Source organism: Plectropomus leopardus, chromosome 10 (genome assembly GCF_008729295.1).
Source record: "Plectropomus leopardus isolate mb chromosome 10, YSFRI_Pleo_2.0, whole genome shotgun sequence".
Classification (NCBI taxonomy): domain Eukaryota; kingdom Metazoa; phylum Chordata; class Actinopteri; order Perciformes; family Serranidae; genus Plectropomus; species Plectropomus leopardus.
Genome location: NC_056472.1, coordinates 28,033,373 through 28,059,111, shown reverse-complemented (window position 1 = coordinate 28,059,111; position 25,739 = coordinate 28,033,373). Strand labels below are relative to the sequence as shown.

The 25,739-nt window shown below is 43.2% G+C and overlaps 1 pseudogene; it reads right to left on the bottom strand.

Moving 5' to 3' along the window:
• Positions 1-250: 250 nt before the first annotated feature.
• Positions 251-23,937, bottom strand: LOC121948646 (annotated as a pseudogene).
• Between the last annotated feature and the right edge of the window lie 1,802 nt (positions 23,938-25,739).

Below are 25,739 nucleotides of genomic sequence, written 5' to 3'. Positions count from 1 at the left end.
TATAAAATACATTAAAATTCTGTGATGACAAGGCAAAACCTTGCAGGAAAAAGTAACTTAAATATAACACCATGTGTTTGGATCTCCACATTTAACTGGTATTAGCCATGACCTGGCCTGCTTCCTGACTCTCATTTTTGATATGTAATTACCAATATATTCATCTTTTCTGTATACCAACTTTTGTGTAAAATTAAAAGTGAAGTTTTGCATCATGTTGAGTGTATCTACCTTAACAGTAGTTTGTAACTTAGTGATCCTCTGGACTGGTTTGATGAGAGTATGAGGAGATGGAGTTTAGCCAGTCCACGTCTCTGCTAATGACCTGATTTAAACACAAAAATTACAAAATTACAACAAATACCCAAATAACATTAAAAAGTCAATCCTCAAAGTAAACGTCCACCTGATACTCACCATAATCAAAATTTTTCAATAACCAAACTACGCCATCTGCTGACAAGATCATTGAGAACAACTCAATCATCACCATATCCAGCTGCATAGGGGAAATTAAAACCATGCAGCTGCACACACCAGTTTTTCCCTTCAAAATCTAAGTAATTTACTTGATAAGTACCTCAGGGAGTGCTTCATTTAAAGGATATATTAGAGTCCTGTTTATCTTGTTCAAGCTCCACAGTAAGCATCCATCAAAACACATTCCCTGATTCAGCCTTGGTGTTAACAGCTTGGTTTTTGTACCGAAGTAACACTTTGATCATAATAAACAGCTCTTTGGCAGCTGATTTATTTCCCCAAACCTTCCAAGAGGAAGCATAAATGTTTATAATAGAAATTATTTTAGACACACAGAACATAAGACATTCTTCTTTTATAATAACAGGTTTTCTTCTAATGAAATAAGATTAAAGTAATTAAAGGGGTTTTTGTTTTATTTTTTTTTTTTTTTTGAGACACAACTGTTTTTTTTTTGTATTACAAGTAATACACTTGATATACTGAAACTGTTTTAAACCAGCATACAACGATACTACTTTTTTTTCTTTAGCTTTTTTATTTATATTAGTTTCATGTAAGTGATGACATTATGTAATTAATAATCTCTGGCAGAATAATTGCTGCGTTTTACTTACTCAAAGAAGGTGCCAGCGTGCTCCAGTATGAAGCTGACTGGAGTCTGGTTTGTTCTTACAGTAATCTACATAAAATGCATCGAAGCGAAGGCACGAAGCAGGAACCTGTTAACGCTGTGGAGTATGATACCCCGTAGCCCGACGAGCCGACAACACGTGTGGGAATGTTGTCGGGGATTACGCTGAATCGTGGTCGGGGACAGGCAGAGGATCCATAGCCGGGAATACAGTCCGAAATAATCACGGTACCGTTGAGGGGCAGGCAGGAGGATCGTCGTGGTCGAGCGGTGAGGTCTTTGCCAGAGGAGCCGTCAGATTTCCGGAACGCCGAGTCGGAACACGTGGTCGGGGACAGAAGGCAGGTAGGTACACAGGGAAGCAGACGAAGAGAGCTGGTCGAGAACAGGCAGGGTCGGCAACAGGAAATCAGGCAGAGAAACGCTGGAGAGTCATGCATAATCGCAGAGGAACAATCTGGCAGTGAGTGAACGTGTTGGAGTGTCTTAAATACTGGACTGATTGATGATGAGCTGCAGCTGTGGGAGAGAGCAGGCTGCAGCAGTGGGCGTGGCTGGCAGGTAGAGAGGTGAATGGAAAAATACTAGCAGTGAAGGGGAGGAGGAGAATGCAGGAACCATGACAGCTACACTATCAGAAAAAAACTCCCTCCCTCAGAGTGTCTGACACCCTGAGTCAATAGACCAGCACTGGCACATCTGCAATTAAAACTTCATAATTTATGTATTATACTTTAAATGTACAATAGGGTTTTCTCATGTGAAATAATTCTTTATATCACTGTCTTACCTGCAATGTTTGGTGCAATATTCAACCACAGCATTCCTCTGTGCAGTCATTCAAATGTGCAATATTCTTCCAACTCTTGAATGTAGGCTATATTTAACATGTGACACATACTGTATATATTGTTTATATTCTTATTGTTAGTCTTACTAATGTATATCTATGTTGTTCATGGTAGCATTGCGCACATATTTTTATTTTTACACTTACATACTGGTTTTATATATTGCATTGTAGCATAAGGCACAGTTTTATATTTACGCACTTTACACACTCAGCACATTATCAGTATTTCTTTACATTGATATTTTTCCAAACTTACATGCTCAGCATATTATGCATATATTTGTTTTTAAAATTATTTAAATATTTAGATACTAGTGCTAATATTACTGTATTTCTATTTTATATTTTCATTTTACATTTCTATTTCTGTATACTTGTGCTGATACATATTTAATTTCATTTCTTCTTAAGCCACGTTTAAGAAAACAGACAAATAAATCTTCCTTGTACCTTCTACTTGTGATAATTCTCTACACTGGCATCAGAGCGACTGTGATGAGCCACAGATTCCCCCCAGGGATCAGTAAAGTGTTTCTGATTCTGATTTCTTTTTTTTAAGTGGCCAGAGTTTTCACAGCAAATCTCTAACAGTTAAAGCTGGGGTAAGGAATTTAATTTTGTAGCAAAAATCCCATAAACTTTGAGCGCATATTTATTTCAGTAGTCTGAGAGAAAATGAGACCTGACTGCACCTCTAAGAAAAAAAAAATCTAGCCCTTGATGGGAGATTTTAACCAATCATAGGTCATTTTAAAAAGAAGGATTCCCTGTTGGCTGTTCTATAAAAAAAAAAAAAAAAAAAAAGCCTGATTCGCTAGCAGAGAGTTCTGCAGGGAAAGCTGCAATTTCAGCAATGGCTGTATTGTCAAGTTCTGCTGTTGTTTCTTTTTTTGCCTTTTCCAGACTTCTTCCTTCCCCTGAGCATTCCCACTACTCACTACTGGGCTCAGTTTTTAACAAAACTCTGTGTCTCTCACTTGTTGTGGAAGTCGCAGATATCCTGCATGTTGCCGAAGATGATATGCTCCTTGTTGGCGATGCCAGGTGGAATCTCCTCCACACCGTTGGTCATCTCCCACAGGTAGGTCTGACAGATAGACAGACAGGTGATGCACACAGCAAAATATGTGTTGTGTCAAAACAAAATCGGACAAGCAGAACAGTTTTTCATACCTCAAGACACTCATGGAGGTCTCTGACGTAGGTCTTCTCTGTCTGCAGCAGCTCTGCCATGATGAACCTGAGACAAGAAAAAACTTTACACCAATGAAGAGACCCCGCGAGGAAGGATCAGATGCTATTATTTATATAATTGCTCCTATTTTGTGTCTGCTTGTTCAATGGCCACATGAAGCTATTGATGCTCCCCCAATACTTATATTTCAACAACAAATAATTAAATACAAAACAAAACTATTTCAGTGGAGATTTCACAGTGTTGTTTGTTTCTGTATAAAAAAGCAAAGCCATCTTAATGAATCGTCTTTGTTGCAGCTCTATCTCTGGATCTCTGTGTAAAAAGGGCTTTGTTCTCTCTATCTCACTCTTCCTGCCTTCATTCATATACTCACTCTTTCTTTCTGGCAGACTTCCTCTTTTCCTCATTGACCTCATGGTTGGGGTCACGCAGTTTGACCTCGGGGTCGTCTGTCAGGCTGGCAGGGATAATGTCGAGTTCCAAGTCTTTATTGTCCTGCACAGAGGAGCACACATGCATTGTTGACAATGATCTGAAACAAAAATGTTCCGGCCCAAATCAGAGAGTCCAAACCTGGTTGATATATCAGGAGGGGTTACAGTGAAAATATGTGTGTTTTCACCTCAGAGCTGACCCCCAGGCTCCTTTCTAGGCTCTCCTGGTATTTGCCCATGCGTAGAGAGAAGTCTCGATATCTGCGGTCCACCGTGCTGACCCAGCGCTTCAGCTCTGACACGTGGGCATGGCCTTTCTCCACCAGGTTGTCCGCCAACTGGATCAGCAGCTTCACCTTCTCCTTGGTTTGCTGCAGGAAGAACACACAAACACACACAACATAATAATAATAATAATAATAATAATAATAATAAATAATAATAATAATAATAATAATAATAATAATTGTACAGCACTTATTTAAACAAATCTACATCTATATCTACGAAGTGCTTCACAAAGTGCATAAGAATAAAACAAAGAAATATACAGTAACAATAAATAAAACAATGTTAAGAGCTAAGATAATAGTGTGCACTGGGGCAAAATAAAGCTAAAGGAAATAAAACACACATTTTCCTTATCTTTAAAATGTTTCAAGCAATGATTTAATGACACTGTCATTAAATCATTGCATCCGACTATTATCATCACCAGCTGCTGTTAAATCACATGACATCGGAGCTCTCTGACATCACTGAATCTGTTAAATATGCACTTCTATTACAAGTAAACAAATCAGGTCTCTATGTGTCACCCAAGGCCAGTGAGGACACCTCTTTCATTGGCATCAAATTCAAAATGTTGCCATACTGGCCCCGTTTTAGTTTTCTTAAAAGGCTCCCCTTTGGTCATCTCATCACCCCAAAAAAACACATTAACATTCTAGTAAACAAACCAAACCATCACCTCTCTATCCCCCCTCTCACCTCTACTGAAATTTGATCTTCATCATGTTTGTGTGCTAGGCTTACTGCCTGTCAATCACTAGTGGCTCCGCTAATATTATGTTAATCATGTTGTCATTTTGCATATTACTGATGCATTGCAAGTTAGATTACGCACTGTGATGCAGTCAGCACAAGTTGCTGATGTAATCTACTTTTTAATTAGGCAGAATGCATTACAATAAGAAATGCCTGTTAGGCTGATTTGCCAGGAAGACCGGAAATTGACCCAACTCTAAAGATTATTTTTTTGGCTTTTTGCTCCTATTACTCATAAGACAGCTTATGCATGAAGAGAGGGAACAACACACAGCAAAGGGCCACAGGTCAGAGTCGACATAGACTCTGCACATGGGGGACCCGCTCCAGCAGGTGAGCTACCAGGCGGCCCAAACAGACCCAATTCTAGAGGGAACGATACATATATATTTTATATTTAAAATATTGGGATGAAATTCAGTATTATTGCCTCTTAAAAAAACAAAACAAAACATAATTTATCTCAGACAGAACTCTAATGTTTCATTCAGAGTGCAAAACTCCCTAAGGATAAATCAAAGTTTACGCAAATGTATGAATGTTTGAATGAATGTAATACATGAGACTAAATATTAGCAAGTTTATAAAGAAGATACAGTTTTTATATATTACATCTACCAGCTTGATGTTCCCAGCAGTTCCTTTGAGGTTAAATAAAGCTGCCAGTAACTGATGTTTATACACACACAAACACACACTCACATACAGACCTTGGCTGAAAGTCTGAAGTGATGATAGTCATTGAGGAGCTGCTGCTGCGTTTCCTCGCTGCTGTCACCAGGTGACGTGTGTGTGTGGCCAGATAAACTTCACCTGTCTCTTGGATCCAATCCAGTGCCTGCAAACAAAACAAACACACACACACATACAAATACACACAACCGATAAAGTTTATCCTTAATCTCCATAAATTCCCTAATAAACTCGCTCCCTGATAAAATAAACCAGATGTCCCTTTAGTGCTGCACATTTCCCCAAAGTCAAAATCAAGCCAGAACTCTACTTTTGTTTCACTAAAGCACGCATGCACGCACGCACGCACACACACACACACACACACACACACACACACACACACACACACACACACACACACCACACACACACACACACACACACACACACACACACACACACAAACACAAACACACACTGACCTGTTTGGCACTGCGTTCAAACACCAAGTACTGCTGACACTGGTCCAGTCTTCGTTTCTTTAATGTCCAGAAGTGAAGGACTCTGTTTTCTCTCTGCAGCAGCTCGTTCAGAATGGCTGCACACAAAAACACACAATTACTTCCTCCCTAATCCTAAATGTACTCCCAGCTCACCCATGTGGTTTTAGAAACCCAGCTGCGTTCACAGGTTAAGTACACATCATAATATCATACATCTGAATGAAGACAGCTGAGGTGCTAAATTAAAGTTAACTGAGTCCATGACTAAGACATGAACAACACCGGTACTTTTAAATATTTATTTATATTTACTTTACTGACCTTTAACTTGTTGTTTCGGGCCCTCTGGTGTGACCGGCGGGCTCCAGGCATGCTTACATTGTTCCTATGGATGTACTTGAGAAACACCTCAGCGTTCTCCGAGCTAGAGTGCACGCCTGGAGTACAGAGACATGGTGCCTAATACATTAAACTGACGCCATTCAGACACACACTTCTAAAACCCATCACTCAAGGACTTCACTACCCCTTACAAAACATTATTAGTTATTAAAAAAAAACATTAGGCTGCTTTCATACATAATCTGTCATTTGCATTTCAAAGAAACTCTTTTTATGTTAGCTTATGTAAAAAATGTAATTCGAACATTGTAATTGTTCATATTCATTCAATATATATCAATTTTTTTTTTTTTTTTTTTTTAAATCAGTTTTTTGGGGTTTTTTAAAGATTTTTTGGGGGTTTTTTTTTTTAAGATTTTTTTTGGGGCTTTTTTGCCGTTATTTGGTCGGCCAGCATAAAGCATGAACAGGGGAAAGAGAGGGTATGACGTGCAGCAAAGGGCCGAAACCAAAATCCAACCCGCAGCTGCTACAGCGAGGACATTGCCTCTGTACATGGGGTGTCTGCTTTACCAAATAAGCTACTAGCAGCCCCACCTAAAGTTTTTTGCAGATCTTATTCCACCAAAGGTGAAGAGACTTTGATTTATTAAAATTTTGGGAAATGTGATTTAATTTATAAGTGCTGTAGCAATAGTTTGTAATTGAATTTTCTGTTCTGTTCTAGACATTCTGCTCTGTTGTGTTCTTCTGTACAGTTGTTAGCTTCAATATAGTGACACAGCTGTGTTTTTCTGTTGTGACACATTGAGAGATAAATCACCTTGAGGAAGGCCTCTTTCTGCTCCAGATGTTTGCTAATCAGAGGTAGAAGGTGTTCGCAGTCGGCCGACATTCCAAGTTTATCATGGCTGCCACACCAGTCCTCGTCCCGGCGATACTCCTGCTCCAGGCTCTCTAGCACACTGCACACCTGGACACACACAAAGAGTTGGTGACACCATTAAAAGCACTCCTGCTCCAAGCTTCGAGAAAGCACAAACTCTGAGAATGTGTGTGAGACATGTGATTGACGTTTACCTGTTCAGACGTCTTGTAAAAGGCCACAGAGGCGTTGACGAGCTTCAGCGGTCCTCCATCTTCAGCATCAACTGCTGCCAGTGAACTGCCACTTTCTCAGCACAGCCTCTGATCGCCTCTGGATCATAGTGACCTGCCTGAAGCATCATCTGAAGAGATGAGGAGCAGAGAGAGATTGAGACTGAGGTAATACATGGTCATGATGACCAGCCTGCAACATCTCTTTGACCCAGGAATGTAGAAATAAAATGTGCAGGGTAAGATAAGATAAATACTGGAGTAAGTTTTACTTGTTTGAAGTAAGTCTTATAAGTGTGTTACAGTCTATTTCAGAAAATAAAGTAACAGTTGTAAGAAGCACGGATTTACCTCAGCTTTTTGCTGGACCTGCAGAGCACTCTGATGAGTCTTCTTCTGCAGAGAGTTAGCATGAAAGAGAGACTGGAGGAAGAGGAGGAGGAGGTGAGAGGATAGAGGAGAGGTAATTACCATTAATTAAAATCACTGACTCATTAGTTAGACTTTAAAGGTTCCCTGTGGAGTTTTTGGCCATTAATAAAGTCATGGAGCAATGTCTTTAATGTGTGAGTCCACCCTAGTTTGTTTGCACTCAAGCACTCGAGCACCCGTGCACGTTCCAATAAATGTTTTCACATTACTTCACTGATCTACAGATTGTGTTAACATGTCAAGACACATAAGCCAGTTAGCATACGTGTAAACAATACAGGTTTCCAACTCTTCAGAAAAATCTGCTTTGCAAGTCCTTTTGAGGAGAAAAATGCAATCATTACATTTGTTTACCTTCAAGGATACAAACAGCATATTTTGGTGAGTAACTCAGAATGTAAACAAACTAGAAAAAGGCACCTTTATTTGTTCCACATTATAAAAATTCAGATTGGCATGCCTTTTATTTATTATAAAGCAATAAAGGTATTCTATTAATACTGTAAATGCATCAAAATGCTCAATTCACAGAGAAATGCACGCTAAACTTTTACAAAAACTTTGGCTTTGAACAAACCGTCAGGACTTCTCGTGTGAAATTGTGATGTCACAACTTTACTATATAAAAGTAGAAACTGATGCAACAGTTCTACTACAGTCATTACCCAACTGCAGTGACTGCAAAGGTGCGGAGAGCGCAGATCCATCAACACTCTAAACCCTGCCCAATCAGAGCAGATGTGGCTTTTTTGAGAGGGAGGGCTTAAAGAGGCCAAGCATTTTGGACAGAGGTTGAAGACAAGTATATTCAGAGAGACAGTGTGAGAAAAAATAAGTGTTTTTTCACATTAAAGCATGTTAAAATGTTCAAAGAAAAACCCAAAATCTTTTTTTTTTTAACCTGAAAATGTGCATATTATGGGACTTTAAAGTGTTCAGTCTTACACTTACATATAGTGTAAATTAAGCCATTTTTAAGCCCTCAGCTGGTGTTTATTAGACCATAGCAGAAGTGTGCATTAACCAGCTACCATGATGACTTAGAGATTCAGAGAGCATGCATGTGCAAGTGCCCAAATGACAATTAGAAGCTATTCTCAGTTTTCTCTCAAAACACAAGGAACTGTTTTGTGTTTTCTTGAATGACAGCTGCGTAGGCCTGTCAAAGTCAGTTATATTTGAGCATCTCTAAATAGGCTCTGTCTCCTTTTCTCAAATGTAACCGCACCAAAAATGGCAGCGAGAGCGAAATCATATTTAAAAGGTGACGTCATAGTCTGCGCCCATTTCTTCAGTCAACATTCTGCACTCTATTAAGAACTGTGTCACAACACACACAGGTTGTAAATTCCAGCGTAGGAATTTTATTATTCATACGTGTGTGTTTGTGCGTGTCAGTGTGTGTATGCTTAAGCGATTATATTACATCAGCCTGATTGAGGATGCAAGACTTTATGTTAAGGGAACACACACGCGCACGCACGCACGCACACGCACACACGCACCCGCCAATAAGAGTTCCACAGGAGCAGAAACCAGGCCAGAACACACATGTTGGGTCTGGGCCAAAGTGATGTATTTATGTGTGTGAGAGCGTGCGTGTGTGTGTGTGTGCGTGTGTGTGTGTGTGTGTATGTGTGACTGTGTTCACAGTAGAGTGCTGACCAAGGGGCTTTTACCCCTGTGAGTGCTATCACACTTCTGGAGTCAGCTATTTAAAGTACCACACAAAGTCAAACATGCACACAAAAAAACACACACATGTTCAATGGCACTAAATTTGTGTGTGTGTGTGTGTGTGTGTGTGTGTGTGTGTGTGTGTGTGTGTGTGTGTATGTAAGCATCTGTGACTCTTTAAAATCAATACTGAATCAAATGATTATTGTGGCAAGCCTGATACACACACAAATGACAAAGAGTGTGTGTGTGTGTGTGTGTATCAGCGTGCGCACTCATCTGCTACTATTCAAACCAATGCATACTGAAATAATTATTACTGAAGTACAGTAAGCCTGGTTTGAGCAGCAATAATTAGGACGTGTGTGTGTGTGCGTGTGTGTGTGTGTGTGTGTGTGTGTGTGTGTGTGTGTGTAGTGTGTACCTCTATAGCCATCTGGAACTGCTCATGTTCCCTCTGCAGCTGCTCAGCCTCAGACAAGGAGCTGGCGTTCACCATGCTGGCGTTCAGCATGGACTCACCGTTACGAATCCAACCCAACACCTAAAGAGACACAGACAGAGACAGAGTGAGGGTGAGAGAGAAATTCAAAGCAATTACAAAATACAAATATTAAAAGGTATACTATGCAGGAATTATCAGTTACTTTTTGTCACCAGCATCACCAGCAAAAGCAAAAGTGAGTGCCAGCCCCAGATTTAGTCCACTTGGTGTTTCGCCTCGCTATATTTGCACTTGTCTATTTGAGAATGGTCACACTCTAGCTATTCTGCTATTTACACCCATCCCTAACACGTTATTATGGGTCCCGCTGCGTGCTGTGATTGGCTGGTACTTGTAATGTCAACGCATCAATGTCGGAGGCAGTTAGTGTTGGTGTTAGTGATATTCTCTACAATTAAAGTGATAAATTTGCAAGAAAAACTCACAAATGTACTGCCAGAAAGTCGTGTGACTTGGTATAAAAGCAACACCAGGTAAATGAGATGTGGTAGGTGAACGGGTCAAGCACAGGATTTTCACAAAAGACATGGGAAGTCCCATGTGAGTCACTGCTGACTTGTGATATCAGACTCAGTGGAGTTATCATTATTAGTTTTGGGGATTTATAAAGCTGCTGAATGCATGATGTGAAGATAAACTTTATCAGCATAGCTGAATAGACAAGTTCATGTTAACATCATATTTTTATGTTGCTAGGATCCAAAGGAATTTGCAAATAGCCACATTAGCTATGTACACCCTGGGTGCAAAATACCAGTGTTGGATACTGATGCCCTGGTACTAATAGTATCTGCTTTTTTAAGCTCTGTGTCTGACATTTTTTTAAGGAGAATCCTGCATATATTATAGCATACCAATAAAATTGTAGGACACTTATTTAAAATCACCTACACAATTTCTGTGTGTAAATGGGAAAAATAGATACACAAGATAAGAGTGAGATTGATATGCAGTGTGAGGTTAAAAATGTAAACAGTATAGTGTGAAGAACAGGACCAACATACTGTTGCAAAATCAATGATAATATGGATGCAGAAATTATTGGTGTGCAAGTTTTAGCAGCACAAATACAAGCGACAATAAACATGTTTTAGTAATGTATTTTAGATTTAGGAAGAATAGTGTCAGTGATGTTTCCTTTCCTTCATTTCCTCCTCTGAAAAACTGTTATTTAAAAAAAAAAAAAATTTTTTTTTTTTTTCACAAATTTGGGGCGGTCCAGGAGGATAAACATCCCACATTGTGACTGAGGGTTGTTTAACTAATGTGCAGTAGATGGCAGCATAACCTGCTAGAGATAAAGAAGCACAAGAAGAAGAGCACAGATTCTGAGCAGTCTGAAAAAAAGTTATTTAAAAAAGCTGTTAAACATAACAGCACATGAGCGCAATCTTTGTCCAAAATGTCAAAACTCAGACTTACGCTGAAGTTACTGGTCATTTTTAGTTTGTTTTTTGTTTGCACTTTTACCAAGCATTACATACAATATTTAATTCCACACTTAATCTACATGGTGCACACAGTTATTATGAACTTCACTGAACTGTGGCCGCAAGTGAGTGTTGGTTTGCATCAGGTTCATAACCACAACAACTCTATAGGACAGACTGTAGCAAGACAGAGTGAGGTTGTAGCAGTAGAGGTGTGTGTGTGTGTGTGTGTGTGTGTGTGTGTGTGTGTGTGTGTGTGTGTGTGTGTGTGTGTGTGTGTGTGTGTGTGTGTGTGTGTGTGTGTTATTAGCACATTGCCATAAACCTCATAAATTATTCAGCTGTATCCATCTGTAGCAGCAGTTTGCTTCCTGTCTCAACACACAGCGTGTTCACATTCACATCTGCAGCAGCTTCTTCACAGAAAAACACAAAACATCTTTGCTTGAACCGAGTAAAAAAGAGCTGGGTGCTGTTCTTGTGGTTTCTCCAACATAAAGCAGTCCTTTCAACATAAGATTTTCAGTTCTTTGTCTTTTGGACAAAAGCCAAGACAAAGCCAGTCCAACTTTCTTAATTAAAGCACTTTCTTATTTCCTTTTTAGAAATGTTTCATCTTCTCTGGCTCAAGATCAGAATAATGCTCTGGGTATTTTATAGATACATGCAGTTTAAGCAAAAAACTTTTCCAATTTCTCTGGAAGAAAGTCAAATGAGAGGTAATGAATGATGAAGTTTGCCTGAGCGTTTACCTGTTTAACCTCGGCCTGGAGGTGTCGCAGCTGCAGGGTCTGCTCCAGTCGTGCCACCTCCTGCTGCTTCTCATGGAGGAACTCCAACAGCTCCTGAACCTGAGAGGCCAAGTCCATGTCCTTCTCCCCGTCAGATAAAAACTCAAATATTCCTTACCATACACATCCATCCTACCAAAACTACCCCAACCTAAACCCACCCACACAATCAAATAAAAAAAATTAACACCACAAATACCCATCAACCACCCCAACCACAAACCATTCCCCCACAAACACAAACATCTCACCTCCCCTTATAAACCACCCAACTACCTACTCCACCTACCCACCCCCATAACCCACCATTTACCTAACACACTTCTTCACCAAACTATCCACCTATCCAAATATAATCACCATATATATCATAATAACCCTCCCATTTCATCCTCTTCATCAAACCCCACCTTTTTATTCCCATCCATCCGTCCCTACTACCCATAATCCCCCCACCCCCAGCACTATTAATTATAGACCTCAAAACACCACCCCCATTAATGGATAAACTCCCTCCTCAACCTATTCCCTTCCCCAAATCCCAAAATTTCCCACTTACTCCATCAGCACCCCACCACAACCCACCCCCCCTCCCTTAACCCTACCAAATAGCACCTTTTGGACCCCCAACTATCCCCCCCCCCCAAATACCCACAAAACAGCCACACTCACAATCATCATCCTACAAAAACCCCACCCCATTAAGCTCACATAACCCCCCCATACCCCCCCCCCACCCCACCCCCACCTTCCCACCCCCCCCCCCCCCCCCCCCCCATCCACGCTCTCGTTCGCGTACGAATCGCCACCATTACTCCAACCTCAACCCCATAGTCGCCTCTCCCCTCCATCCCCCACACCACCCCACGACGTTCCCACTGCTGTTAGTTCACATTTAAAATTGTGACTGTGTATAGAGTCTATAGTACTAACTACACAGTTTCATAATCAGTCCTACATCGATCACTCCCATCCTCTATAGCACCCCAGTCTAATAATCTACGGTGAGTCCCAACTATCGAGCCCCATTGTCTATCTCAGTGCCATGTGTCCTCCTACAAATAATGTACCGACTTAAGTCCCAAGAGTCACATATACCCGCTACCCCGACGTGCGACAATTGTTGCTATGTGTGTCTAAGATGTGTCTCGCTCACTGTCATATTAGAACCAACGTCTATCAAATATATAACTAGTAAACCCATCTGTCCCACTAGAAACACTCATACACTGTCCTACACAAAGTGATCAACTCTGTACAACCTGTCGAATGTTGACTTACGCAAGTGTCAGTTACCATACCTACCCCACCCAGATAAACCTTCCCCCTAATTACCTATCACTCACTATAAGTGTGTACACACTCGCCACAGACCCTTACCCTACTGCTCAGACATTGTCCCATAACACTCTCACTGTACACCCCCCAATCTACCCCAACAAACAGCATTCGCAGATCTTCAAGATCCAGTACCGCCTAATAATCCCCCTACTCTATCTCATACGCTGTACTCCCTCGCCACAGACATGTGTCCTACGTGTCTGTCTGCCTCGCATTTACCCTACCTGTACTATCCATCTCAAAATGTGTGATTGTGATCCTCTCTAGAACCCTCCCCCCGTCCCTTCCGCCCCCTAATTACAGTATGCTGACGTGTTGTGTGGATGTGTGTGTCCACCGTCTGCACAGTACTCATCTCGTAAGAAGTTAATGTGAGGATCTATAACAAAGATGTCATAAATACACTATATATGTTTAGACTCAACAGTTCACCTACTGTACTTAAAGTCCTATAAGACACCCGTGACAATGTATCACTCCGTGCTCATATCAACTCAGTAACATCCATATCCTACTCTATATGTGTCCTCCATATATTCCACATCCCCAACCTGCCCCACCCATAAACCACTATAAACCCTCACACTCCTCAAGTATATGTAGTCATTGAAGTGAGATTGCACTTCTCTTACTCCAACTTAGACTACCTGAGAGTTGACTCTGAGTCACTGTGTCCTAGTTAGATGCGTGATTGTGACCTCACTAGTAGAATGATGTGAACGATAATGTAGTATATGAATACCTGTATTTGACTGCTCTGTGTTAGCTTCGTCCACACTCTCTCTCGTGTATTGATATATCATACTCTCATAATAGTGTCCTCCCCAAACCAATATTACTATAGATATGATCCTATGAGTATGTCTACTCCTACTCTATCCAAATCATATCTCACACCCCTTACTGCATTATACCCTGTTGTTTGTCACATCCCGTGTACATCTCATCTCACCCCCCCCTCCACCCCCCTCCTTGCAATCATATTTTTGACACCGTACACTCCATCTATCTCTTGACCTGTGTCTCTCACCCCTCCTCACCACTTCAACTCATCTGAATACAGCCCCACGATTAGAAAAATCACCTATGACATGTGCACTTCATGACACTCGACCGTACGAACATAACATCTCTAGATATACTCTATGATCGCAAAAGCGAACTTGCTGTGTACACGTATGTCTTCCTACCTACTGAATAAGAATGTAAGTAGTCTGTAAAATCCATCAATGTCAGTCATAGATCAACACGCAGACCCACATCTGTGCTACCATTCACTATGTCAATCCATATGTGTATCCCATGATGTGACTGTCTAGTGTCCCCCCAATCAAATACCTCGTGTGTCTACACGCTGTCACCTCTAGTACTCTAAACATAACTCTACAGCAATAGTGTGCACACAGAAGAGACTTTTGCTACCACTATCTAGAACTAGTTTAAAAATACCTCGCATCTACTCACTCTGTTGTTCCGTCTCGTGTCACTATGCTCTATTGAAGAAACATATCTTTCAGAGTGTCACTACTGAGTCCCATAGAGTACTGAATCTTGTTCTTGTGTGTTTTGACCGCCACTCAACCCGCTGACTCATCCCCCCTCACAAAAAGTCTCTTTTCTACACCCTTCGCTATGCGCATGTGACCAGATTTCTAGATGAGATGCATATATCATCTCTATGTTGTTGATTCTATCATGATCCAATACCATACAATGATAGTGTACATACATATGGCGACCCTGCAGTTAAATGATCATGTGATACACCTTAGTGTAATCCCTATGTCACACTTGCCCAAATTACTACTGTTATACCCGTTGTTGGTCACATGCTGTAATATGACTAAAACATGTAAACTGGCATTGCTAAAGAGTAAAGCATACATATAACTCCTCATGATGTCACCTCACTCGCATGACTACCTCCACCTTCGCCCTCCCCACCCCCCCCCTCCCACCTACCCCTCATCCATACTATCAACCCTGCCATACCTATCATCCACCGCGCTCCTCATCCCGTACGATCCACCATAGAGAATAACTCATGTGTAAGATAACCATACACTAGACCAGTAGCACAGACAAATCATCTCCTTCCTCTATCCCCTAACTCATCCTGATTGAATCGAGTTCTACCCTTACCATCATACTCATGCACCACCAGTCCACCAGATCACACAAATCTTACATCCACTCTAAACCATACTTATTGTCACACCCTAACCACCTACCTAGCTTACTAATGTGTCCGTGTTACTCTTCCCAAAGTAATCAATCTTTGTGAGTCCACGACTCTCTTGTGAGATGTTCTACTTGAGTCCAATGATATGTCCATATTCTCTGCCATATGTCCCTCCGCGTCCCCTATCCCACCAACCACTAGTGTTCGCTTGTTGATCATCAACGTGTCCCTCTGTGTCTCTCCTAATGACAAGCTACTACAATGTTCTCGAACTCACTGCCGCTCCTATTAAATTCCCTATTCTTCTAGTGCCCATATAGATTACATCTTCTAGACACCTCACTGCTCGTGAGTGATCTAATTATCCCCACGTGTAGAGAGAGATCTATACAACGCTTGTCGTTCACATAGATGTGCACCTGTGTCTGATACTCGCGCTCTGATCCTTCAAGAAATTAGTGTCAAAAGACATAAACAGCAGAACATGCACTACTGTGAAAAGTATCTCCATGAATGAAACAACATGTGTCACACTCATACCGCCTATTCATTCCATGACCTCCCCAACCATAGACACCTCTCCACTCGCTGCACCCCATGATATGATCATTCACACATCTTCAGACGCAGTCTCGTGCCTACGCACCACACTCCTCCAAAGAGATCTATGACACCCTCCCCCTCCCATCTCTAAGATAAAAGACTAAAGAGCTACAGAGTACTCCCCGTGTCACTCCCTAACAGAAATTAGAACCAGACTGCCGTGAGCTCTCGCTCCCTAACTAATCTCACACTCTACTCAGTTCCCCTAGCTCGTTCATTAAAGATCCAAACTATCATCCACCTCACCCTTAGATCCTAGACACCCTACCAACTGTGAAAAATAAAGATCTACTGTCTAGATATCAATCTCTCTGTATGTATAGGTCTCCTCAGGAGATCCACTCGAACAAATGTCTATCACCACTCTCCTCTCAAGACAAATAGATAGACACAATACATATGTCTAGAAATGTCTGTAATTCAGTAGATCATGTACTCATATCTCACCGTATAATCAAGAATCGTCTGTTCCATAACCAGTCACACACCCAAATAAACCTGTGAAAACCCATAGAAGAATAACGTGCGTCACTAGCCACTCACTCCAGATCATAGAACTCCAACGCATTGAGTGCCTCATCACTAAATCAAACATCAGAGATCAATTCTTAAGACCATAAAAAACTCATACCCTAGAATTGTCCCACCAGTCACGTGCTAGTGAGATCTCGACCAATCATACCGTGACATGATAATATCCACCCAAAACTAATTACAGTCGAACTTCATATAGTGTGTCCCTCTGTTGTGTGACTACTATCATGTGTCCCCACACATATGTAGATCCTCTCCATCCCACTCATCTGTCTCAAACTTGTCCACTCACTATGTCTATACTCACTCATCACAGATGGAACTCCTCTGATACCCTCTGTATTGTCACAATGTCATGTCCATCGCCAAGAACATGCGATGCTCACATCTAATCACTCTACACCTCACCGTGTCGTGTCACTTTCGAACAACGACATACCACTGTTGTACATATTGATACTAGACTCATCCCCGCTACCAGAGTGTATATAGTCCCAAGACCACTCCCGAGTAATCCGAGCCTAGAGACTAGTATTGTGAATATCTACAACACAAGTGAATCACTCGATGCTGACAGACAGACACCTGACAATATGCAGTGCCATCATCCCTCAATCTTCCTATGCTCCAGCGCTCTAATGCCCTCTCTTATACTCAAAGACTCATGTGTTCCTTGTGTGTATAGACCTCCACTCTCCCTCACCGCCGAAATCACATTTGATATCATATCCTGAACTCACATGTATCCACTTCTGATCTATAAAATCACTTCCACTGTACCCCGCACTGATGCCCATAGACACACATGTGCTCTCCCACCACAGACTCAGTATAGAGCTACGATCCATATACCCATACTTCTGTCACAGTGCCCCCGTAGAATACCCACATACGCCATCCCACGCGCACTACACTAACCCAAACCATTATAATCAATAATATCCACATAGTTACCTCGCCAGAGACCTTCCAAACATTCCTATATAGTTCTCTCTTAATACTATGTCAAAGTGCGCAAAACACCCATAAGCCATATACTGTATGTAAACCCAAGCACATCATCCCTACTCCCACCCTCGCAGTGCTCAGTGTCACGTGCCATTCACGTATCGCTCATTTAAATACCCAACCTCTTCTATCCCGTCACTCTATTCACCTAATATCCTTCTACTCTAGTTAGTTCTCACATCCGCTACCCTAATAATCATTCTTATACCATTTGTATCCCTCACCCAATAGTCCTTACACATCACTGTCACATGCGGTACTGTCGCACCATATAATAGACATCTCCTCATCACACTTATCGTCTCACATATCACATGCTCTGATGACAGATGAGCTCAAGTCTCCCACGCCCTGTGTGGTCACACCAATACATGTCTTCTAAGTGCATCACACCTCACTCACCTCTTCTCTGTAAAATAAAGATTCTGTACAGTGAGTATTGTATCCATCTACCTCTGATCTGCACTAGATACATTATCTCATCCAGAACCATGTCCAATCTAAGCTCCACCCCCCCCCCCCCCCCACCCCCCCCACCCCCCCATCCCCCCCCCCCCCCCCCCCTCCCCCTCATAACCCCCCCCCCCACCCCCCCCCCCCAATAGGTGTCCATGAATCACATACTCGTTGTGTACTCTGTTACTCTTATTGAGATGTTGTATGTGAATGTGTTCTACTGTTATATTCTCAGTGATCACTGTCTACCTCATACTCGCAGATGTATGTCCTACTCACCAATGTACTTGTGTGTGTGTGTTGTACTCTACCTCAATCATCGATGTTGTAATGTTCAAGAGTGTCTGTGAATCATGTTCTCCTGTCTTTTCTTCAAAGTCCTCCTAAACTCCTCGAGTCATTCACACTCTTAACTCGTCTACTCAGTGAGACCACGCCCCCCATCCCCCCGTCCCCCCTTTCCTGCCGCACACGTTACCCCATGCCTCTCTCCGTCACCCGATCCATCTGGTGCCCACTCCCAGTCATAACAAATACAGGTCCCCTATCCATACATTCCATCAGCCCCGCTGTCTCAACCATACCAACCTACCCAAGAAAGACAGATCCAACGCGTTAGTTCCACGCAGCACGAGAGACACTCTTCTCTAATATCAAACAGATCACTCACTCATACCATACTTGTGACTTGTGTCCTGTCACCGTCATGTGTACATCCTCATGTCACACACCTCTCCTCATCAGAAGTGTTACGCTCAAAATGAATCAAGTGTGATGTGTGACCTACTCAAACATATTCCCTGCCCCACCAGGCATCATATATTGTTCGTCTCTCAGAATAACTCAAAGTCAAAACCAAGTGTCTATACCTAATATCAGGACCTCTCCATTCAGTCTATCACTGTGTACCCTCACTACGACACCCCCATACAATCCCATACTCTCTCCACACCCTATCACCCACCCAATATCACCCCACTCCAATACCACTACTCCCATTCACAAGACAGACCACGTCAATACCACCTCAAAGTTGTGCCAGTGAGAAGACAGTGATATCTAGTGATATAATATCCAACTGTGTAAATTGTACTCTAGCATACTGCTAGAGTTATTTATCTCCTAATAGTGTTAAGAGAAACTCCTACATGTCTCTGTCCTGTGTTCTCATCTCGTTCAGAGTGTCACCCCACCATAGCTCTGTCGCTCTCAAACTAGCTTAACTCAATGATATTGTGATCCTCACACTCCATATCTCGCCTTGAAAACGCTTGTCCATGTACCCCCGTCACTAAACATCTCCCTACCCCGTCTCTCACTTCTGCACCACCTCACCCCACCGCATCCATGTTGTTCTCACCACATCATCATATACACCCCCAACTCTCCATGACCTCTTACATTACACACAAGAATATGATGTCCTCTCCTCCCCTGTGTGTTATAGTCTCTGGTACCTATGATACTTGTAATTTAGTAAGATGATCTCATCTTATGATGTCTCATCAGATATCACCTGAGTATCATGACGTGATACGTCTCCTCCCAGAAAGATACGACGTATCAATAATGTAGCAGATGCACTTAAAACAAATGTCATGTCTCATAACCCACGCCATAGTCCATCATATCACCTCCAATTAGAATGTGATGAGACTCTTACATCACTGACATCAATCCCATCTCGTGTGTGATCTCAGAGAGTCACACCATTAAACTCCTGCACTCTAACTCACAAATCATGCGTATCCCCAAGTCACCTCCATAACCCCTACTTGATCAGAGATATAACTTCCGTCCAATGTACTCGTGTGTCAATGTTCTTATAAACTACACGCCTGTGTGCTAAGTAGTGCATGCTAAATCTCTAATGTGTCTCTCGCTAGACTCCATGTGCCAGTGTGAGATGCTCCACACTCTCAAGTAATACCTTTGAGTCACTCGTACGTGTCTAACTCCACATTACATAACCCTGTAGTAATATACACTAATACATATAAGTGCTCTCAAGACTCCTAGTCAGGCTACAAAGAGAAGAAGTGTAATACAGTGTTACAAGAGCTAGAAAACTAATGAATACGTTGTCTCTACACAATCGTGTCTGACCTCGATCTTATCACAAATAAGTAACTACTGACTTAGGCAGACTCTCTCTCTCATCCAAATAAACTCTCAACTAACAAAGGTCCACTATGTCCCTTTCCAACAACAATCTTGAGATATATAACTATATGATGCCGACTGTACTCACAAATCCATCTTACCCCACCACATAGTACTCTTCACTACAAGAAGATCAAAACTGTGTCCCTGGATCTCATGTCATCTCAGAGTGTATAGTGTGTCAAAATAAACTCCAGAGAAATCTCCTCAAGTTCCAGTAACAGAGTCCCCAGAAAAATCTAGCTACAAACATGTATCCAAAATACGCTCACCCTTGTCCATTGTGCAAACCGTAGAAAATGTGCCTCAGTGAGTCGCTCAGTGAATCTCTTCTCTAACCACCCAGTAGTTCTATCGTCTCCAATGTGTAAGTGTGTCTGTACTTCTCCTAAATATGAGTCAAGTCAATGTGCTCACCACCATCCTCCCCTAATCTTACTACCCCCATTTAGTGAACCATAAACAAGTTCTGCCCCTGCACTCTCACGATACATATCTTACACCGCTCTCTCATCACACACCTCGTCCTCCTACTATGTGTAATATCACACCCCGTCAATACATCAAGATACTACGATCGAGACACCACACTCAAATGTGCCCTCATAGAAGAGAGTTGAAGTCTCTCAATCTGATAGAATAGTGACATAGTGAATGTAGACATATCATACTCCTATATCCAATGTATTCTCACGATACTAAAATACAACAAGCACCAGTTCACCATCTGACTCCTATAATGTACTGTCTACTATACCTACACGTTGACCTCTCTATGTGTAAAGAGATATACAGATCTCCCAAATAGGTGATGAACACATAACAGACTGACCTCATCACACTAGTTGATCTATAGACTCATACCACGCTCTCAGAAACCATAGGTCAACTACCGATCTAACTCTCACATTCCAACTAACGTATACTGTACCAAGACTACAAACCTAACACACACTCACCAACCTCTACCTCGACAATAGTAATGCGCCGCCACCTTAGAAACCTACTCTTCATCTCTTATATCTCACTAACTAGTCATGCAGTTAGAGATCTTTTGTAGACATGAGTATAATTGTGGCTGTATTTCGTTATTTAGTGTAATCCTTATAATTAGATGTCTAGTTAATGTTAAGTCAACCTACCCACGAAAGAGAGCACAACTCACTACATCTAGTACTTCACCACAATAGTAAAAAATTGTGACCACCCTCCTGAAAATAATTCTCGCCCTCATATACATCTCCTTGAAAGTGTGTATAGATGCTCCCATTCCCACTGTCAATAATGTGTAACCCCTAAACTCTTTTCCAAACACATATCCAATCTCCCTGAGTCCACATGTGCATCTCAACCACCCATATGATGTGTACACTAACAACATAAACTAGATAATTCCAAACAAAGACAGAACTCACCATGATACACTTCTCACACGCATCCCTTTTTTCAATTGTCACCCTCTGTATCATGTGTTGCCCCATATAATAGAACCATCCTGCACGTCATCCCCAACTCTCAGTTCTATAAGTTATTCCCTCCTATATCTTCTCATCCAGTATGTATCGTCCAATACTCCCATAGACCTGTGTGATCAGTAATCAATGAACCTCTCTCCACACACATTTGTTATGCTCAATACTCATCAAGATTGTATTGTATATAGACCGCACATCTACTACAATCTCACATAGCAATCATTCTCACCTAGTAAGTCAGCTATAGTATATACTCACACCAATGTGGTGTTCTCATATATATATACTCCCCTCAATAAGGTGTGACCCTGTGTGTGTTATACTCATATAGAATTGGTACCTCCCCTATGAGTTATGTAAAACACCCTTTCTACCATCCAGTTCCTCTTGTCAAGTGAATGTCCTGATACTCAAGACATTCACAGACTAACCCCCCCACATCACTTCATCTTATCCATCCTCGTGACGTGTACTAGCACCACAAAACATCACTTTGACACTATGTGGTCACGCTCGTGTCATCGTCGCTGTGCCTGTCGTGCCTCGTCGTTGCCCCTGTGCTGTGCGCCCCTGCTGTCTATGCACCGCGCTGCCCCAACTGTGTGCTCTCTCCTGTTTGCGGGTTCTGCTCGACATCTGCAGCTCACGCAGGCGAGCTACGCAAGTCACTACTCAACCAGGGGGGATTTCGCACTGCCCGCGGCAGACTGACCGCTCGCGCACTCTAGCACACCCTCCGCACGGGCATGACGCACGCTCACGGCCTCGTTAACGGCGACTGCAGCGGATCGCTGGCCGAGCCTACACATGCATCTCGGCATCAGCTTTGGCTGAGAGGCCCATGTCATGCTGCAACTCTAATAATACTCTGGCAGCGCATTACGCGCCAGCGCCTGGGGCTCTCGGCGTCGCGCTCGGGTGCTACAACAGACACTGGGCAACTTGTCTCTATGATACGTACGATAGTCACACAGCCCCTCCTGCGCAGTAAGCTCTAGATTAGCGGGGCACCTGGCATGACGTCATGCTGGCCGTTCGGCGCTCAGTGACACTCCAGCCGTGCGACTCACGTTATCTAGCGACATCTGTGACACGCGACTCCCGCCGCTCCACCTGCCGATACTCGTAGCGCGTCCGCCCACATCTCCAGCTGTCCTGGCAGCGCCATAACTGTATGTGCTGCACACCCTACTCCCGCGAGTCAGCGCCCACTAATCCGGTCAAGTCGCCATCGTCGGCGGAGCATCAACGCTAAATCTGACTCGAGCTCCCAAGCCGTGATCGCCTCCTTCATGCGCTTGCGCGCTCATGCGCATCCACGATTTTAGCTTCCATACGCTTGAATCCACCAACACACCAGCTCGCCTAGAAGATAGAAACTGACAGAGGAGACACGTCGTACGTGTCGTACCAATGCTCTGACTCTGCGGATCACTCTCGTCTTTAACGGCGTAAGCTTGCCTACGTACCATCAAAAGCTATAGCTTGCCTCTTAAGCTTTACCAGACAAGTAGAGTACATATATATAATTCCGTAAGAATCATATCAGATGTCAGCGCCCACTCACAACGTCCACACACACGAGTAATAGCTAATAGGTCCCTCGTGCGATCGACTCCTCCGCTCCCCCCCCCTACGGTCGCCGAGCGCCTATGACGCCTCAGCTACTCTCAAGTGATCTCGCCACCACGTCAGGCCGTTACGGCTCGCAAGTCTGTTGACGGCGGACCTCGCTGCACACCTCGACTTGCTAGTCGGCGGATGCTACACTCGGCTGCCCTGCCACCGTCCTCCAGACATGGATCGGAGGAATATTAAATTGCATAAGATATGGTACGGATCAGGTCGACATCTACGGGAATTTGTCACTTATCACTGTTCACCTGTTCGAGTGCGCATCGTCATCGCTCACTAACTCTCACGCTCCTGCCGCTACCGTCTCGCTCCATTGCACCAATACCTATGACCTCCACATGCATGAAATATCCCTGCGTTCTACCCTCACATACTTACCACCTCTATCCTCTCCTCACCATAGATCTTTCTCGACTGTATAAGCCTCTCGATGCCACACATCTAAACCGGCATATGAGAGTCCTATTACGTACTCAAGCTACAACTCTCTACTTCATCAGCCCGGCATGTAATAAGTCGCTTGTCACTTCCTGCTCGCCACACTTAATGCTACTGAATCATACTCTCTACCTACTGCACGAGTGGTACTGTGTCGTCGCTCTTACATACCTTTGCTCAGATAGCACAGATCGCAAGAGACCGATGGAGTCTTCTGTCTTGCAATCATACTCTCGCTATGAACTCGCCTCACTATAATAACATGTAATCGATATTGTCCCATTGCAACTCTGCCTAGCCGCCTCAGATTAGTATTCGACACTACACAAAGTCTGCACTCATCCTTACCTCATATAATTGGATCGTCACACTGCTGACCTCTTAGCACCACTAGCGCGAATCTAGCGAACACAGGCACACACTACACATGGCAATCGGTCTCTGCTCGTCCGATATGTCGCTTGTCTTATCGAGCCGTGCGCGTCGCTTCTGACGACTATTGTGCAAATCATCCAGCCGTAATGAGGAATCACACATTTCGTTTGCGCAGCCGTGCTCTTTATCCTCACCCGGCCTCGGCCCGCTGTATCTCGGCTTTGCTCTGACTACCTTTGCGCTTTATCTCAGGCATCCTTCCTAAGTTACTCGCCCTGCCTCCTACTGCCTCACTTTCACGGGTACGCGCCCTCGTCACTCTCTCTCCTATACTCTCTGCCAGTAGCCTCCAGGGTCATTCGAGAGACCACATGTGTCTCCCTAACACAGCCCCTGACCTCTTTCGCTTGCTGACAGAGGACGTGTCGCTACTCGCTGCGTGACCAGTGCTCGTGCTGCATGTCCTCCTCTCAGATTACTCTATCACTCCTACATATATTCACAGCTACATCTCGCGTCGCTACACCTCGGTCGCATGCTCCCTAAACGTAGAGGCTCTATCACGGATCACATCTGCGCATTCACATGAAAACTCAGACCGCGCGTTCAAATCATGACTTTGGATCCATATTCGCAAGCTGTTTACTACCCCACCACCACATGCGTCTCCCCCGTACCGTCTCACCTCTTGGCGCCCCCAGCGTGAGACCGGGTCCCTTTGTTGTATGCACGGGCTACGCGTCCCTTACGTAAAATGTTCACGTTGGCTCGTGCGTATCTCGTCTTCTCCTTGGATGCATCTTAGTCACGCGCACTGACCTACACGCCAGCAGCTAGAATCTCTGACATCGAATAGTGCTGGGCTCTGATACATCTAAAAATGGGATAGCTCTACACGCTCACATCCATATTGTCCCTCTATCCTTACTGACAGTACCTCTGCAGTCATAAACACCAAAATCATGGCAAGTGCGCCCATGCTGACGGCTGGGTTATCAACGACTAATCCCATCCGTCGACAAGTCCCCTGACATAGCGACGCTACGGCCATCGCCGTATGCCGTAATCCGCTGCTGTCAGCTCGAATCACGCATCGGCAGGTCAACCCATCGCATCGTATCTATCTACCCCGGCCGCTATATCCCTCATCTCTCCCCTCCATCTACCCTACGACGCCGTGTCGCCTATCATGAGACTATCGCGACTATACGCTCGACTGTGCATGACAAGTACCTACACTATTGCACAACTCGTCTAGAGCTCATCTTTCCACTACCTTTTACTCGCGCATACAAGTGCGACATTCCCTGCTCACTGCTAGCGCTCCTGATCGTTTCTACCTCCGCACATGCCGCGTTACTGCCTGAGAACCGCCTTAAATCTTCGACCCAACAGTTTGATCTTCTACCTCGCTCGTGCTTTCGAACGGC